This window comes from Leptodactylus fuscus, chromosome 1 (genome assembly GCF_031893055.1).
Source record: "Leptodactylus fuscus isolate aLepFus1 chromosome 1, aLepFus1.hap2, whole genome shotgun sequence".
NCBI classification, from domain to species: Eukaryota; Metazoa; Chordata; class Amphibia; order Anura; family Leptodactylidae; genus Leptodactylus; species Leptodactylus fuscus.
In genome coordinates, this window is record NC_134265.1 from 188,421,212 (window position 1) to 188,439,096 (window position 17,885).

At 41.6% G+C, this 17,885-nt stretch overlaps 1 protein-coding gene across 2 annotated transcripts in view; it reads left to right on the top strand.

Annotated features, from left to right (window-relative positions):
- CPLX1 (complexin 1) overlaps positions 1-17,885 on the top strand; it is a 204,834-nt gene that overhangs the window by 147,577 nt on the left and 39,372 nt on the right. The gene's annotated exons all lie outside the window — the stretch shown is intronic.

Sequence of the window (17,885 nt, forward strand, 5' to 3'; positions counted from 1 at the left end):
AACAACCACAAAGTTCTAAGGTATTGTACAGACAGCTAAACAACAGTTAAACAACTTTTACCATGGGCAGACGGGGGAATGTAGTATTAGATGACATCCATTTAAAGGGATTCTATCACTAGAATACCCTTTTTAAACTAAATACACGTAGGAACAGGCTTAAGAAAGGCTAATCTTCTCTTCCCTTTATTATTCGGATCCATGCCGCCATTCCTGGGAAATATTTTTTTCTTCTTTATGGAAATGAGTTTTCTCACAGCAATGGAGGCATCCCCCTGCCCTCAAACAGCATAGGGAGCGTCCCCAGTGCTACTTAAAAACTCTCCAGTGATGGCCTCTGTCTTCTTCTCTAGTGCTCCTCTTCTGTTCATCCAAAAGTGCCATCTGAGCATGTCTGTCAGCCATTTTTCTGTGGCCAAACGGGAGAGGCCACAGGAAAATGACAGACAGACACACGCAGTCGGCCATTTTCCTGTGGCCTCTCCCGTTTTTCCAGAGGAAAATGGTTGAAGGACATGCGCAGACGGAGCAGGGCCATTTTCCTGTGGCCTCATAGGAGAAGCCACAGGAAATTGCCCGATGGACATGCACAGTCATCGCTTTTGGACAAAGAGAAGAGGAGCGCGGGAGAAGAGGCGGTCTAGAGAAGAAGACAAAGGCCGTCACTGGAGAGTTTTCAAGCAGCACTGGAGATGCCCCCAGTGCTGTTTGAGGGCAGGGGAACCCCCCCAGTGCTGCGAGAAAACTCATAACATAAGGAAGAAGAAGATATTTCAAAGGAATGGTGGCGCGGATCTGAATAATAAAGGTAAGAGAAAAATAACCTTTCTTAAGGATATTCCTACATGTATTTAGTTTAAAAAGAATTTCTAAAGATAGAATCCCTTTAAATGAAGGCCATCAATGTAGCACGGGGATGTTTCAAGTATGTCAGGGTAGCTTTCCTGTGGTTAATGGAGGGGAGCTCCGAGCAGAAACCACTGTGTTTGACATTCATAAGCCCTAGGAGGCTATATATACATGGGTTATTTTCGTGACAAAAGCATAATGAATGTTTAACAGCTCCACAAACCTAGGGAGAATATGGAATATATTACACTGACGTTCAACTCAAAACAATGTGGCACATGTAGTGCCAATACAAGCATGGATGACAAGATTTAGCTAAGGCTTATGAGTCAGTGAATGCACCCTACCTTGTACCTTATACGTTGAAGTATCTGCTCACTTGTATAGAAAAATCAATCATCTACATTTGATTCATAGATTTATCCATGCAGATTGCATTTCTTTGACTTTATTAACTTTATTAAATAAAATACAAATAATTCATTGTTTTCTTGTTGCATTTATTTTTCAATTGTAAAACTGTATTAAAATCCAGACAGATATGCCTGGAAAATGTTTGCAAAATGTCCTTTGTTCCTGCACATCTCTCCTCTTTTTTTTTTTTTTTTTTTTTTTTTTTTTTTTTTAGGTAGAGTGCATCTTTGTCTTATATTTTTAAGTAAACTATAAGATAGTATTTATCATTGTTCTCCTTTTGTACTTGTAGCCAAGAATAGTTTCTTTACTAGCTGATCTCCTTCATATAGCATCAAAGATAAAATGTTGTGCAACCATATAACTTAGGAAAACAACAAAAATAAGTAGCAAACACTATGTGGAAGGAAAATGATCTTTATATCCTTAAAATCCTACTTTTAAACAGTTCTAACCTTTTATCTCACCATCATCAGCATGTTATTATATATAATAGAGTGTAAAACAACCAATGCCTTCTAATGTTACACTTTACATGAAAATGTCCATCATTAGTAAGAGTAAGCTTGTTTCTTTAAGGAACCTGTGTCTTCTACATTTGTATGATGAGAAGAGGGAAGAAACTTCTTCTAACCTGGGCAGGAGATGCATCTTAAGAGACTAAGGCCTTGTTCACATGTGCATCGGTAACCTGTTTGGGGGAATCCATATGGGGACCCCCCTGCAGTGGCGGATCCAGGGTTTGCAGGGCCCTGGGCAATTGACTTTGGTGGGGCCCTACGCGCAGCAGCAAATTAGGCCCCGCCCACTTTATGTTGACTCCGCCCGTTCTCATTCATTTTTCATGTGATTCCACACAGTATAATCCTCCTACAGTCACCCGTAAATTATATGTCCCCCCTCCATCTCTCCCCATTTTCATATACACCCTTCATCTACCCCTAGTTTCATGTCCCCCCCTCTATCTCTGTCCCCAGTTTCATGCCATTCTCCCCCTTTATCTGCCCACAGTTTCATGTCCCCCCCGTCTCTGCCACAGTGTCATGCTGTTCTCCTCCCTTCATCTGCCCCAATGTCATGCCATTCTCCCCCCCTTCATCTGCCCCAGTGTCATGCCATTCTCCCCCCCTTCATCTGCCCCAGTGTCATGCTGTCCCCCCCTCCATCTGCCCCAGTGTCGTGCTGTTCTCCCCCCCTCCATCTGCCCCAGTGTCATGCCGTTCTCCCCCCCCTCCATCTGCCCCATTGTCATGCTGTCCCCCCCTCCATCTGCCCCAGTGTCATGCCGTTCTCCCCCCTCCATCTGCCTCAGTGTCATGCTGTCCCCCCTCCATCTGCCCCAGTGTCATGCCGTTCTCCCCCCTCCATCTGCCTCAGTGTCATGCTGTCCCCCCTCCATCTGCCCCAGTGTCATGCCGTTCTCCCCCCTCCATCTGCCCCAGTGTCATGCCATTCTCCCCCCCTCCATCTGCCCCAGTGTCATGCCGTTCTCCCCCCCTCCATCTGCCCCAGTGTCATGCCGTTCTCCCCCCCTCCATCTGCCCCAGTGTCATGCCGTTCTCCCCCCCTCCATCTGTCCCAGTGTCATGCCGTTCTCCCCCCTCCATCTGCCCCAGAGTCATGCTGTCCCCCCCTCCATCTGCCCCAGTGTCATGCCGTTCTCCCCCCTCCATCTGCCCCAGTGTCATGCCGTTCTCCCCCCTTCATCTGCCCCAGTGTCATGCCGTTCTCCCCCCTCCATCTGCCCCAGTGTCATGCCGTTCTCCCCCCCTCCATCTGCCCCAGTGTCATGCCGTTCTCCCCCCCTCCATCTGCCCCAGTGTCATGCTGTTCTCCCCCCCTCCATCTGCCCCAGTGCCATGCCGTTCTCCCCCCTCCATCTGCCCCAGTGTCATGCTGTTCCCCCCTCCCCTTCATTTGCCCCCCAGTTTCTTTGGGCCCCCTCCATCTTTGTCCCCAGTTTCATGCCATTCTCTCCCCACCCCCTTCATCTTCCCCAGTGTCATGCCGTTCCCCCCCTCCCCTTCATTTGCCCCCCAGTTTCATGGGTCCCCTTCATTATGTTCCACCTTAATATTTAATACAAAACAAACATTTACACTCACCTTCTATCACTCACCTTCCATCGTTCCCCCGACGCTCCTCTCTCCAGTCACATACGCGATGCAGGAGCTGTGACCTCAGCTCCTGCTTAGCTGCGGCCCGGATTGCGTGTGTAAGCGTGATGTGATGACGTCATCGCGCCTACACACGCAAGCTGGGCCGGAGCTTTAAAGCAGGAGCTGAGCTCACAGCTCCTGCATCACATATGTATTCAGCTCATCGGAGGACAGACGCTGATGAGCTGAAATCGTGACAGGCAAGAGCCGGGGGGCCCTCAGAGGCTCTGTGGGCCCCGGCACTTGCTCGACTGCTGAGCTGACTGGGACCATTTTATTAGGGCTGGGCCGCGGGGCCCCGCTAAGCGCGGGGCCCCGGGAGGTTCCCCGGCTCGCCCGGCCCTGGATCCGCCCCTGCCCCCCTGAATGGACTACCGAACGCATTGGCAAGCAAGGTACAGTGAAATCACACGGACTCTATAGACTATAATGGGGTTTGTGTGCTTTAAGCACGAGTCATGTGGACAGGAAAGTAGATTGTGAACTACTTTTCTGTCCGCATGTTCCATGTGGAGACCGTGCGGAAAGAACACGGACCCCATTATAGTCTATGGGGTCTGTGTGCTTTCACTGTACTGTGCTTGCCAATGCGTTCGGTAGTCCGTTCGGGGGGTCCCCATGCGGACTCCCCCGAACGGATTACCGACGCAGATGTGAATGAGGCCTAAGAGAGCAATAAGTGCTCCACCTACCATACAGCATATTGACAAATCCTGGAGTCTCATTGGTTAGATACAACACGTTTTTAAGATCATTTGTTTCATTCTATGGTCCCTAAGTACAGAATGTGTATACTGTATATATTTTCTAGAAAGATCTTTTCCAGTATACAAATTATCTAGAAAAAATGTTTCTAAGCTTGAAAACTCTTCAGTACGATGTGGAGTTTCATCTAGACTTTGTTCTCTGCCCGGCAATTTTATTAGTTTCTTTTCCTTTGATCTGTAGAAGGAAGAAATAGTCTGGATACAATGGGATTAGTTCACATTTATTGCTTACAGTCTTCTATCTTTTTATGTAAACCTAGTCTACACTTGTTCGCCACAGGCCATATTAAGCCTGTGGCCTATAAGCTGCTTGAGATAAGAGGTAGTATAGGTACTTATCTGTCTGTGCTCCGATCCCAACTACTCCTTGCTCCAGACACACTATTATGATGTTATGTGCGCCAGAAGCAAGGGGTGGGACCAGCGAGCAGATAGGTAATGGCCTAATACTACTGTAAGACAGTCCAGTGAATGGGCCAATGTATGGCCCATACAGTGGACACTTTATTGTTCCCTACATATAGTGGCCACTCCACTGGTCCTCCTCATGCAGTGGTCACTTCATTGGTCCTTCCAATACAGTGGGCCCTTCACTGGTCCGCCAAACTGTTTATGGGAACAGTCATGGGGCTAATATCCTGTGTGGAGACATTAAAGTGTGTAGTAGACTTTTCCCCATAGAAAAAATACAGTGAATATTGTCTCATGGCATGGCATGTCTTCCTTTCAGGATTGAGAGTGCCTGATGCTTGTTCACTCACACTGCAGATTATCAACTGGACTAGAGAGATTTAGGAAAATGTATCTTGTCTAATTCCCTTGTCCCTTGTTTGCTAATGTTGCAGAGCCTGTAAATAGTAGAAAATCTGAGCTGGCTTATTTTACTTGTGGGGCTCAAATACTGTATGTGTTGCCTCTAACATAAACAGCCCTCTTTCCCGATGGACTTTCTTTCCAGTAAAATTATTGATGTATCCCTGTAGGGATAACCCAGCTTAGATACCTGCACCCTTTGGGAGAAGATCTAAAGCTTATTATTATATATATTGTATTCTGATGCTATTCTGCTACTCCTGTTAATCTGGTTGTCCAGTTTTAGCAAATAAATAATACTGTTTGTAGATTGAAAAGTTAATAATTTTTCCAATGTACTTTCTGAACAATCCCTGTAAAGTATTTTACTGAAAAGTATGCATATATTAATATTCAGTCCAATAATGTTAACACAGTTCACTCACGTCATGCATCCCAAACCAAGGCAATTAATCCTTTTTCAAGGACAAGCAGATTGTTCCTTTATGCCCCTGTGGCCATTTATGTATCTACATGCGCTGGTGTAGTCATCAGATACAGATTGTAATTACACAGCCATTTATTCAAGCTTCTTATCAACACATGATATAGAAATCATTGCTCTATGGGGGCTCTGGGTAGTAGAGTTGTAGAATAAACTAGAAGATTAGGGAAAAGTTTAGGATTAAACACAATTTTCAAGTGTGTTGGATTACAATTGTATAGTGCGTTTTATAAAATATGACTAATAATATGATAATAATAATAATAATAATAATAATAATAAGATTTATAAATATGATTGATTTATTTTATTTATGTTTATGTTGAATCATTTGGTTGCATTTAACTAATGTCCTCTGAATTTTATCCTATATAATCCTAGAAATACAATAGAAGCTACATTTCAGAAAACAAATGAGAGAAATATAAAGCTCGGAGCAGTGCATTGATTTTCGCCTATTTGTTTATCTTTCCACTTCTCCTAGGGGATTGATTAACACTTATTCTGTCCAATACCCAGAGGAGTGTCTATGCTACTAAGCTATGATTTAAGCACCTTGTCAGACAGAACAAAAGTTTCACTTTAATTCCTTTCTGTTGGCTGCTCTCTGGAAAAGATTACTTTTGAGAATTTAATTTGCAGTGTATGTAAAGTATGTGGACGCAATGGGAAAAATACTGGTTTAGATGTCTGTCTCGGAAAATGTAAATGGCAAGTTGGAGCCTCAGTTACAGTACATTGACTTGTACTTGCCAATGTGTTGAAAGGATCACAATGAAAGGTGTTAAAATAATAGTAATAACAGTTACATATTGTTATGAACCAAATGCAGTATAGAATAGATAGTTAGTGAAGTAAAACAGCACTGAGCATCCAATACCCTCCAAACTGGAGCAGAACCAGACCCCAGAGGTCTTCACCAGAGCTCCTGATGGTGGAGATGGATTGGGTAAATTCTGGGACTCAGAACCGCAGTCGTCCAGAGGGCGTCACACGCACAGTGTACCATAAGCCACAGCAGGACACAGAAAACCAAAAACCATTTACCTCGGAGGATGCAACTGGTCAGCAGAAGTGAGTGCAGTATCATGGGTTCATCAAAAGATGGCAGAAGCAGCATAGAATGATCGTACTAGCCGGATTGGCACCAGGAGGCTATGCAGTATCCAGGGATGAGACAAGACGTAGTCAGACAAGCTGGGTCACACACAGGAGGCCACGTGGTACAGAAGGTTGGAGCAAAAGGATAGTCAGGGAAGCCAGGTCAAAAAGTACAAAGTCGCAGGTCAAGGAGAGGTGGTCTGGAAGGCAAGCAGGGTAACAACATAAGGCAAACAAAGGTACAGAATCGGCAGGCAGGAATTGAAGTCAAAAGGCAAATAGATAGTCAGATAACAGAGCACCAGGATAAAATGTAGAGTAGAACTATGTAGGAGAACTGAATAGCCAGCGGCAAACCAGAGCCAGAGTCAAACTTAAGTAGACGCCAGCCCATCGCCTGACCCCCTGAACCGGAAGTCCGTGCTCCGAGATGCGCAAGAGGAGAGGGAAGGACACCTACGTGCATTGCCGCTGAGGTTGCCGCTGACTCCTAACACATACATTTATTTATGAAATGTTACTGGTGGGTAGTTAGTAAAACTCAAGGAAATTAGTATAAAAAGTATACCTTCTACAGTGGTGGTACTAATACATGGACTGGAGTACCCTTCCATAAAAAGTGAATGCTTTTCTGTTTGTGTTATACAGTATTAATAATAAGAATCGGATCTATGTATGCATGTTTTGCTTCATGTTTTTACTGTGCATATTAAAACAATCTAGTTTTTATGAATATGCATTAAAAGTAAAATCCCGAGTATATAGATAAGCTAAAATAGTGTCACACCATCCTTACTCCACATTCACATGCACAGGTCCTGCATTAGATGAAGGGGGAGAAGAGGATAGAGAAGGGAAGGGGATATATAAGGCAGGAGAATATCTGATAACCCTTAACTCTCCTTTTTGATGTTTTATGTGTTATTCCCCCTCCTGACCTCCAAAAACAGTGTATTAAATATATTAGTGATCCATATATCTATTCTACATGCAAATGACCTACATGGTGCATTAAAGGTGTGCTCACATCTCTCGGTGCACACTTGAAGAACCTCATATAACCACATTTTTGTAGATTTTGTTGAGAAGCATAGTTCAATGTATAATGGTGGGATTTGTGGATTTTTTTCTCTTAGCTGACTCCTAATAGGAGTCCTGTCCAGACTTCTAGGTAAGGGACTATCAGCATTTCAGTAGTACGACCATAATTTTGTCACCTCCATCAACTTACAGGGTTACTGCCTTGAGATCTCACTAGTTACCTCATTGCTCTGGTTAAAAGAGGGAAGTCTAGAATATTGTTATTAAAATTTCTATATGTGTTTTATATACAGTATAATAGGACCTTTGAAGAACTAATGTTTACATTGAGATTATAAATATCTTTTGTGTATATAGAAATATTTATTTCAAGACCTGGAAAATACTATAAAATATATTAACTTTCCATCTAGGGAAAATAACGTATTACTTTATCTAAATGCAAATTGATACATTAATGCTAGAGCTTTATTGGTATGTTAATTGAAACATATTTCATTCCTCTGAATACATGCTGCTTTTAATTTATTTTCTCTTCCAGGGTATAGTGCATCATTTGAGAATGTCATTAACCAGTTTTTTTAACCTTTCTATAAAAAAAATATATTTTATCATCTTTTAATAGTTCAGCTAAATTAAAGAAGCATTAAGGCTTTTCAGAATAATTAGATATATGGTACATATGGACAGTCAAACTATCATTGCCGGAGAAATGTACAAGCAAGAAGAAACAATTTTGATCAAGAATTGTCCGCAGTGTCCCTCAACACATTACAGCAGTTTACACCACAAAGCATAAGTGTAATAAAGATTGACATACATAACATCTGTTTTTGAAGAAGTATCCTAGTTCCAGATTTCTCATCCCTTAAAGGGTGCTTGAGTTTTAATGAAAAGTTGTGTAGGGTCATGCCGGGCAGTCTGTTCTTTGACTGTATAAGCCTTCATACATGGTCCCTATCAGTTTTTCTACAGGCTGCCCCCTCTCCCATCCACTGCTAATAATGTTCTGACATTCTGTCAAGAGTAACTATACAATTACAAACGAATACCTGAAGAAATCCCAAGTGAGCATAATATAGGCAAATGCAAATACAGGTCAAATACATGTAACCAGATAAAACACAGAAAAAAAAAATCAATGAGTAGAGATGAGCGAGTAGTGTTCACTACTAGCTGTTCAAAGTTTAAGGTTCGATGCAGAACCAGCGTTGATTGGCAGAATGCTATACATTCTGCCAATCAACGCTGGTTCTTCTCTTACCTTTAGAAGTCTTCTCCGTGCAGCTTCCCCGCGGCGTCTTCTGGCTGGAATTCACTCTGCCTAGACATCCGGCCTAGGCAGAGCCGACTGCACATGCGCAGGCATGCCCTCACAGGCGCAGTCGGCTCTGCCTAGTCCCCGATGGCTAGGCAGAGTGAATTCCAGCTGGAAGACGCCGCGGGGGCGCTGCGCCGGGAGAAGACTTCAAGGAGAATCCAGTCTGACCGTCACTCGTGGACTTGGTAAGTATAATTTTATTGAATTTTGCGTACCCCTGAAACGAGCATTTCCCCCCATAGACTATAATGGGGTTCGAAATCCGTTCGAACAGTCGTACAGTGTGCGGCTGTTCGAATCAGATTTCGAACCTTGGACATTTTAGTGTTCGCTCATCTCTATCAATGAGTACAGTCTGTAAAGCAAACTGGGCACTCACCATTAGGAAGTTTGCAGTAAAAAATCCATTCTTTATTTCAAAAAATCCATGTTAAAAGGGTTAATTTCAAGAAAAAGTGCTACCAGCACGAAACAGCTGTCGCTCTTCCTCTTCATGCGTGCCTCCTCCTGTATGTATTTTAACATGGATTTTTTGAAATAAAGAATGGATTTTTTTTACTGCAAACATCCTAATGGTGAGTGACCAGTTTTCTCTTTTTCTGGACTGTATTTGGACTTCTTGCTTGCTGTGAGCACCACCATTGAAACTATATAAAGTTTGCCCCATTACTCTCCATATATGGCTTGCATGTACTTAGTAGTGCCACCCTGCTGTTCATACTAACAGTGAGTAAAGCTGCTGCTGTCTGTGAATAATATCACTTCAGTAACCAACAAGCAAGCAGAAGTACAAACAAGGACAGAGAAGACTTTTCTTACATATTAAACTGAGATTTCCAAGGTCCTTAGTCTTTTGCTCACAGTAACAGTTTGCAGACATGTCTGTGCAGGCTCTGAGGAGAAACAACCCCTCCACTCTCCACTTACAGTATGAAGAGGGAAAAGGAGGGCCCCTATACTCACTGAGATAAGCAAGACAGAATGGAATGTATCTATGGATGGCCTTCCTTAAAGAGGACGTTTCATGTCCTACTGCACGTGCGGTTTTATATACCCATATTATATATATATATATATATATATATATATATATATATATATATATATATATATATACACCCTTTATTTCCCAATAAGTCATCAATCAAATAACAAAGGGTAAAATATTACCTTGAAACTGAGGAGCTCTGTATAAAAGGGATGTGCTAGAATAAGACAATCAACTGAAAACATTATTTTACCATTTATTATTTAATTGATGTCTGATTGGAAAATTAACCCTTGTCTCAGGTATTAGAGGGACCCATGGAGAATTATCTCTTCTGATGGGGTATTCTGATATTCAGGTGTATTTTGGATGATCTATATCAGAGTGAATCTTGGACCAGTGGGTCCTTAAAAAGTATAGAACACTCTGCTACCTAGGTGTAATGCATGTCTCCAAAAGACTTATTAATGGAGGCAATTACCCAATATTTAGGCTAAAGCCCCACTAAAGCACTGCAGGAACGCATTGCGATTCTTTCCGCAGCGCTTTTAAGAGAAAGTTCACAGAGTTTTCCTCTGTGGACTTTCTCTTAACATTATTTGCAAAGCCGGCGTTTCCGCAACAACTTTCAAATCGCAACATGTCCGCATTGTGTTTTTTTTCCACAAAGTGGGCATGGGATTCGCATGAATCCCATTCCCTTTGCTTGCACTGTAAAACGCCACGATGTTTCCCGCAGCGTTTCCGCCGCAGGGAAATCGCGGCATTTACGTCGCATGGGGCCCCGGGCTTATATGGTTTTCTGGATTGTGTTATGGATTTTAGTGAGAAATCTTTATTGTATTTGGTACCATTTTATGTAGCTAATACTGTTTAAAAGTTAAGTTTCAATACTTTTTCCACATTGCTGAGTTTACATTTCGAGTGATGGCGGAGAAGGGCCATTTGAATTGGCTATTTGTAGTAGCTGTGTCACAAATAAAGTGAACAGTAACTTACCTAGAAGGGAACACCTAGTGGCACAAACTTTAGGTTAAGGTTTTTCAGGCAGAAATACACTATGGTATCCAGGTTATGTCAGGGCTTTACAGTATTCTTCTTACTCTTTCTCTTAAAGGCCCTATTATCCAAAGTGATTTAACAGCCAATATTGGAGGACAAAGACGAGCGCTCCTTCCTGACAAGTGTCTTATCTAATAGTCCTGACAAACATCAGGTGATTGGCTGATTTCAGCAAGACAAAAGAATTGTTGTCCTTTGGCAGTACATTGCCCTATATAATAAGAGCTGTGTTTCCTCCAGACAATGAAAGTATATGCCCCTACGTGTCCTCTGCATCAGCCTGTATAAATGGGCTGCTGCAGGACGAGCATTGATCAACGCGTTTTATAGCCTCCTATTCAGGGAAACTTTTTTAATCGCCCCATTCCTTGATTATAAACTAGCAGTTTATAATTAAGTATACTATGATTTGTACACTAAATTGATTATTAGTATTATTACTATTATTAGTAGTATCATTTAGACAGCTTTTGTGATAATTACAACCCAATATTTTTACATACTGAAAATAGAAAGCAATGAAAAATAAATATTACAATCTGACCTCAGATGGCACATTAATTTATGCACCAGCTGCAAACAACGCACTGAATGCACTGTATATGATAAATGAGACTGTTTCCATTACGATCTCATGCATTGCTACAGTTGTAATTTGCTTGTGAATCAGTAGTTAACTGTCCTCATAGGAGATGCAATATTAGCCTACACAGTATCGTATATAATGTGAACAGATTACATTGATTTGCCTGAGGCACAATCAGAGGCTTTTCAATATTTTGCTATAACAGCTGTAAATATCACAGAAAGTAATAAGACTACATGGCATGCCCAACTACCCGGCAGCAAGGGAGTTAAACACATATGGCAAAATAGGGATTATTATTCTACCAGTACATAAACTATCCATCTGCAAGCAGAGGTGAAGGTTGAAACTCTTTGATCCCAAAGTAAAGGATATCATTTGACCTACTGCATGTAACAGACAAAATACCCCTTAGGTTGTGCAGTGGTGTTTGATGGTCTGGTACTGCATGGGATCTATGTACTAGATGAAAAACAATTAAATATGAACTAACTCTATACATAAAGCTGTTCAGTCATTAAACTTTTATACCACACACATAATGTATAACATAGCTGTTCTCCTATAAAGCTTCAGGGACTTACATGGCCCCAGTGGTAAAGGCTTGGTTCTATGCTAGAATCTCCATAGATACATCAATGTCTTTAATAAATGAAATGACTTATATGTTATTTTTATACAAATTAAAAATGTATTTGCATTTTATGACTTCCTATTATATCGTATTATATCACGTTGCGCCACTGTAAAAAAATAGTGCTTTTACAGTGCTTGCAAAGTGCATGGGATTCTGGCTACTCCTTTTATACCTTACCATTACCATTGAGGAACTGTTACTTACTAAAGTCAACCACAAACAATTTGTTTATAAACCTAGAGATTGCAGATTATGAGCTCTATATGGGCAGTGACTACTAATATCTGTAAAGCGCTGCGGAATATGATGGCGCTATAAAAATAAACAAAATAAATAAATAAAAGAGGTTTTTCTACAGCTTCCAAATATGTCTCTATTATTCAGCTCAAAGCTGGTTGCACACAACCATGTGCTAACTGACGGCCACACACAGATGTCACCCGTGTGCTGCCCGTGCTTCAGTAGCCCCTTTCAATCAATTAATAGGAGCCATAGAAGCAAGGTCGCAAAATACGACAGGAATAGGACCTGTTCCATATTCTGCGGCCCAAACTGTCGGGCCAGACACGTTACCGTGTTGTTCACGGTCATGTGTATGGGCCCATAGAAATTAAAGGGTCAGTGTGCTATCTGGGAAAAACCTGCATAGCACAATGACCAAACATATGGCCGTGTACAAGGGGGCTTGCAGTTCTATTTTCATTTCAATCGAAGTTTTCTTCCTATGCAAATTAAGAGTGCTTTGGGGGTCTTAGCTTGCCTGGACTTTGGTCGCAGCTCTAGATTCCCAGGCAAACCAGTTTCCCCCTCATATGGATATGAATGAATGGCTATTTATATGAAAGCTGAATAATGGGTATTCAGATCCCTGTATGAATATTAAATATAAATAGAGCCCCTCTAGGTCTTTCTGACCAACCTTCATATAGCGCAATCTATAATGTTCAATGGAAACAAAGTACAGGAAATCTCGCAGTAGGCCGCATTTGTTACTCCATCAATGCAGTATGTTGTAACAGCTCTAAAACTCTTAATAGAAACTAATGACTGTACGCACTGCGGTGTGTGTAACACCAGTAATTCATTGACTTTAGATAGAAAGCTTTCAGCTTCCTCTTCAAACAATCTTATACAGATGAATAGAAAGCAGTGGGACATTCAATTTTAAAAGCCATCCACTTCCATTCATATCCCACAATAGCAAATCCAGCAGTGGGGGATTTCTTACAAAAGTGATATCAAGTAAGCGATGCACAGAATATTGTTGGGTTTGTTTGTGTGTTTATGTTCCTTTTTACCTTCTTGAGCTCTCTGTTTGAGAGGGCATATTGCAGAGATGTTGACTAAAAGCCTTGTAAAATTACAATGATGCTATTTGAAAGGAAATCTCGATTTTTGTTCCGTACATCAGTGGTCAGTGCAAATTGTTCTCATCTATAGAGCTGTAGTTCAGTGACAGTGGCTCGAAAATGTAAGTTATTACATGCCTTGCTTGCCTGACCTCTGTGTGAGTAGCGGAAGCAGTGTCTCTGTAATTCATGATCACGTCAGGAAGTGGGCACATAGTTACTGTCATCTGCCATAACATGATGTGATGGAAATAACACCTTCATATCTAAAGCTCATGACTGAAACAAGATCTAGTTCATTTTCTCTGTTGTATTCTAAGTGAAATACACATCCTATAAAAATATTCACAATTTCTTAAATTTACATGCCTTGAGTTAAAAAAACGCAACATTTTTGTTAAATCGCAGCATTTCCGCTGCAGATATTTTTCTGCAATGTGTGGATGGGATTAGCCAGAATGTGGGTACTGTAAAATATCATGGGTTTTGCCCCAGTGTTTCCTCCATGGCAATATTGCGGTGTATACACTATGTGGGGACCTGGCTTTAGCCACATTTTCTTAGTTGTAGAACACCCATTTAGGCTGATGCCTCATGTTGTGGACATGTAGCTTTTTTGTTGCAGATTTTTCTGTGGTGTTTTGAGCCAAGGTTAGGAAAGGATTGAGCAGAAGTTAGACGGTACACCCTCCTTACTCTCCGATTGGCTGCTTAGTGTGCATGCATTGATGACACACACAGCATGTTATGAGTTGATGGCTATGCGGTGCCCCCTGATTGGTTGTTTATCACCTAGGATGGTGGTCCTAGCACCATATTAGGTTTGCACCTCCACTCTTACCAGCGACCATTTATCAATGTCAATGGGGAACGGCAAAATACTATAGCTCTCAGAGTAGATTTATTTAGTAATTTTATGCCTCTGATGACAAGACAGTGGTAAGTAATGTCTTAGAAATGTGTCAGGGCTCGTTCACATTTGCGTCGCCCTCTCCGTACTGCAGGTTTCCGTTTCCTGCCTAAAACAGAGGCAGGAGACGGAAACCTGCAGGAGTCTCAAATGAATGGGTGAGAGAGATGTCCGGCCGTGAGCGGTGGTGAGCGTTTTAGGCTCTCCGCCGCGAAACCGGGTTTTATAATCCGGAAACAGAGTCGGACATGCAGTACTCTGTGTCCGGATAAAAAAATCCGGTTTCGCGGCGGAGAGCATAAAACGCTCACCGCCGCTCACGGCCGGACCCGGTCTGTGCTTTCCGTCTTCTAGCATGCAGAAGACGGAAAGCACAGAACGGAAAGAAGAACGCAGGTGTGAACCTAGCGTCAGGTGTTACTTTATGTACCATTAGGGAGGTGTTCTGACTAATATGAGTTTATGATGGGGATGGTCTATATTAACACATACAGTCCTATGAAAAAGTTTGGGCACCCCTATTAATCTTAATCATTTTTTGTTCTAAATATTTTGGTGTTTGCAACAGCCATTTCAGTTTGATATATCTAATAACTGATGGACACAGTAATATTTCAGTTTTTCATATTTTATTGAAATGAGGTTTATTGTACTAACAGAAAATGTGCAATATGCATTAAACCAAAATTTGACCGGTGCGAAAGTATGGACACCCTTATCATTTTATTGATTTGAATTCCCCTAACTACTTTTTACTGACTTACTAAAGCACAAAATTGGTTTTGTAACCTCAGTGAGCTTTGACCTTCATAACCAGATGTATCCAATCATAAGAAAAGGTATTTAAGGTGGCCAATTGCAAGTTGTTCTCCTATTTGAATCTCCTCTGAAGAGTGGCATCATGGGCTACTCAAAACAACTCTCAAATGATCTGAAAACAAAGATTGTTCAACATAGTTGTTCAGGAGAAGCATACAAAAAGTTGTCTCAGAGATTTAACCTGTCAGTTTCCACTGTGAGGAACATAGTAAGGAAATGGAAGACCACAGGGACAGTTCTTGTTAAGCCCAGAAGTGGCAGGCCAAGAAAAATATCAGAAAGGCAGAGAAGAAGAATGGTGAGAACAGTCAAGGACAATCCACAGACCACCTCCAAAGAGCTGCAGCATCATCTTGCTGCAGATGGTGTCACTGTGCATTGGTCAACTATACAGCGCACTTTGCACAAATAGAAGCTGTATGGGAGAGTGATGAGAAAGAAGCCGTTTCTGCACGTACGCCACAAATAGAGTTGCCTGAGGTATGAAAAAGCACATTTGGACAAGGCAGCTTCATTTTGGAAACAAAAATTGAGTTGTTTGGTTATAAAAAAAGGCGTTATGCATGGCGTCCAAAAAGAAACAGCATTCCAAGAAAAACACTTGCTACCCACTGTAAAATTTGGTGGAGGTTCCATCATGCTTTAGGGCTGTGTGGCCAATGCCGGCATCGGGAATCTTGTTAAAGTTGAGGGTCGCATGGATTCCACTCAGTATCAGCAGATTCTTGAGAATAATGTTCAAGAATCAGTGACGAAGTTGAAGTTACGCCGGGGATGGATATTTCAGCAAGACAATGATCCAAAACACCGCTCCAAATCCTCAGGCATTCATGCAGAGGAACAATTACAATGTTCTGGAATGGCCATCCCAGTCCCCAGACCTGAATATCATTGAACATCTGTGGGATGATTTGAAGCGGGCTGTCCATGCTCGGCGACCATCTAACTTAACTGAACTTGAATTGTTTGTCCAAAATACCTTTATCCCGGATCCAGGAACTGATTAAAATCTACAGGAAGCGACTAGAGGCTGTTATCTTTGCAAAAGGAGGATCTACTAAATATTAATGTCACTTTTCTGTTGAGGTGCCCATACTTTTGCACCGGTCAAATTTCGGTTTAATGCATATTGCACATTTTCTGTTAGTACAATAAACCTCATTTCAATCCTGAAATATTAGTGTGTCCATCAGTTATTAGATATATCAAACTGAAATGGCTGTTGCAAATACCAAAATATTTAGAACTAAAAATGATTAAGATTAATAGGGGTGCCCAAACTTTTTCATAGGACTGTAGGTACTTATTCCTGGGCCCCAATACAAAACCTGTAAAGGGTTCCCAAATTACTACATGCTATCTATAAACTCTTGTTTTGTTAAATTGTAGAGAGGTCATTGGGTTCCTTCAGATTCCAGGGCCCAATTGCTACCTCTTCACCCCTTATAGCTACATCCCTGTCTGTAGGATTGTGAAAAGAAGACAGTACATGAGAGCTATCCATGATTTTCATGGATCCATAAAGTTATTTATCATCTGACCAATTATTTGGCTATAATTTTTGCAGGGTTTTCAGAGCTCTTTTAGATTGTGCCCATGTTGCCAAAATGCTGCGTTTTTGCAGGGTGGAAAGTATCTGCAAAGTGAATGGGATTCTGGCTTATCCCATTCACACATTGCAGAAAAGCTGCGTTATCAATGCTTGTGTATAAGTCGCATAATTCCAATTATACCTACGGAAATGTTGGCATTTTCTATATAAGTGTAATACAGGCATTTCTGCCTCATTTTTTTCATGCTGCATTATTTTACTGCATTTCGGTGGGGCCTTATTTTTAGACTACCTTTACTGTGTTGCCACCTCCTCATTAAAGGTTGTAAACATGCTCAGTTTGCTGTTCTATAGTGAACTACACCATTATGGCACTCGGACATGCGCAGTACAGCTCTGAATGAAGCAGAACTGAGCATGCCCAAGAATTCAAATGCAACAGCCCGATCTGACAGCAAGAACATCCAGGGAGGAGGAGGGCAGATGGGAGCACAAGCAATGAAAGGGCGTGAATAAAGATATGACTTTGTGAGGTGCTCAGAGGCCCTAGAGAACGCCCAGGGTGCTCTGTAGGCTCATTTACATAAAGCAATTAACCAGGATTACAACGGAACAGTGGGGAGAATCGAAAAGAAAGAAGGTAGTAATAGCAGAAATGTGTTTATCTCAAAACCACTGACACCAATGATAGAATCCCTTTAATATAGCATTGCCTTCACATTGGCATCTGAATTCCTTCATTCTAGATCATCCCTCTTATGTAGAAAGCCTCTGTAAAGAACTGTTGGAATTTTTTTAACATTAATGCCACCTCAGCATCTGATCGATGAAAATCCATGATTTTATGGAACGACTTCAGCTAATTCCGCAAATAATTAAACCCAACCAGTTGGAGTTTGTCGCAAGTTGACTGAACCTCAAAGGTTCATTGATTTGATTCAGAATGCATTTGGGCGCTTTCTCTTCCCCTAGATTTGGATTCAGAGAAGAGTTTATTTGGGATATTTAGACCATTTTTTTAGAGAAATCTTTA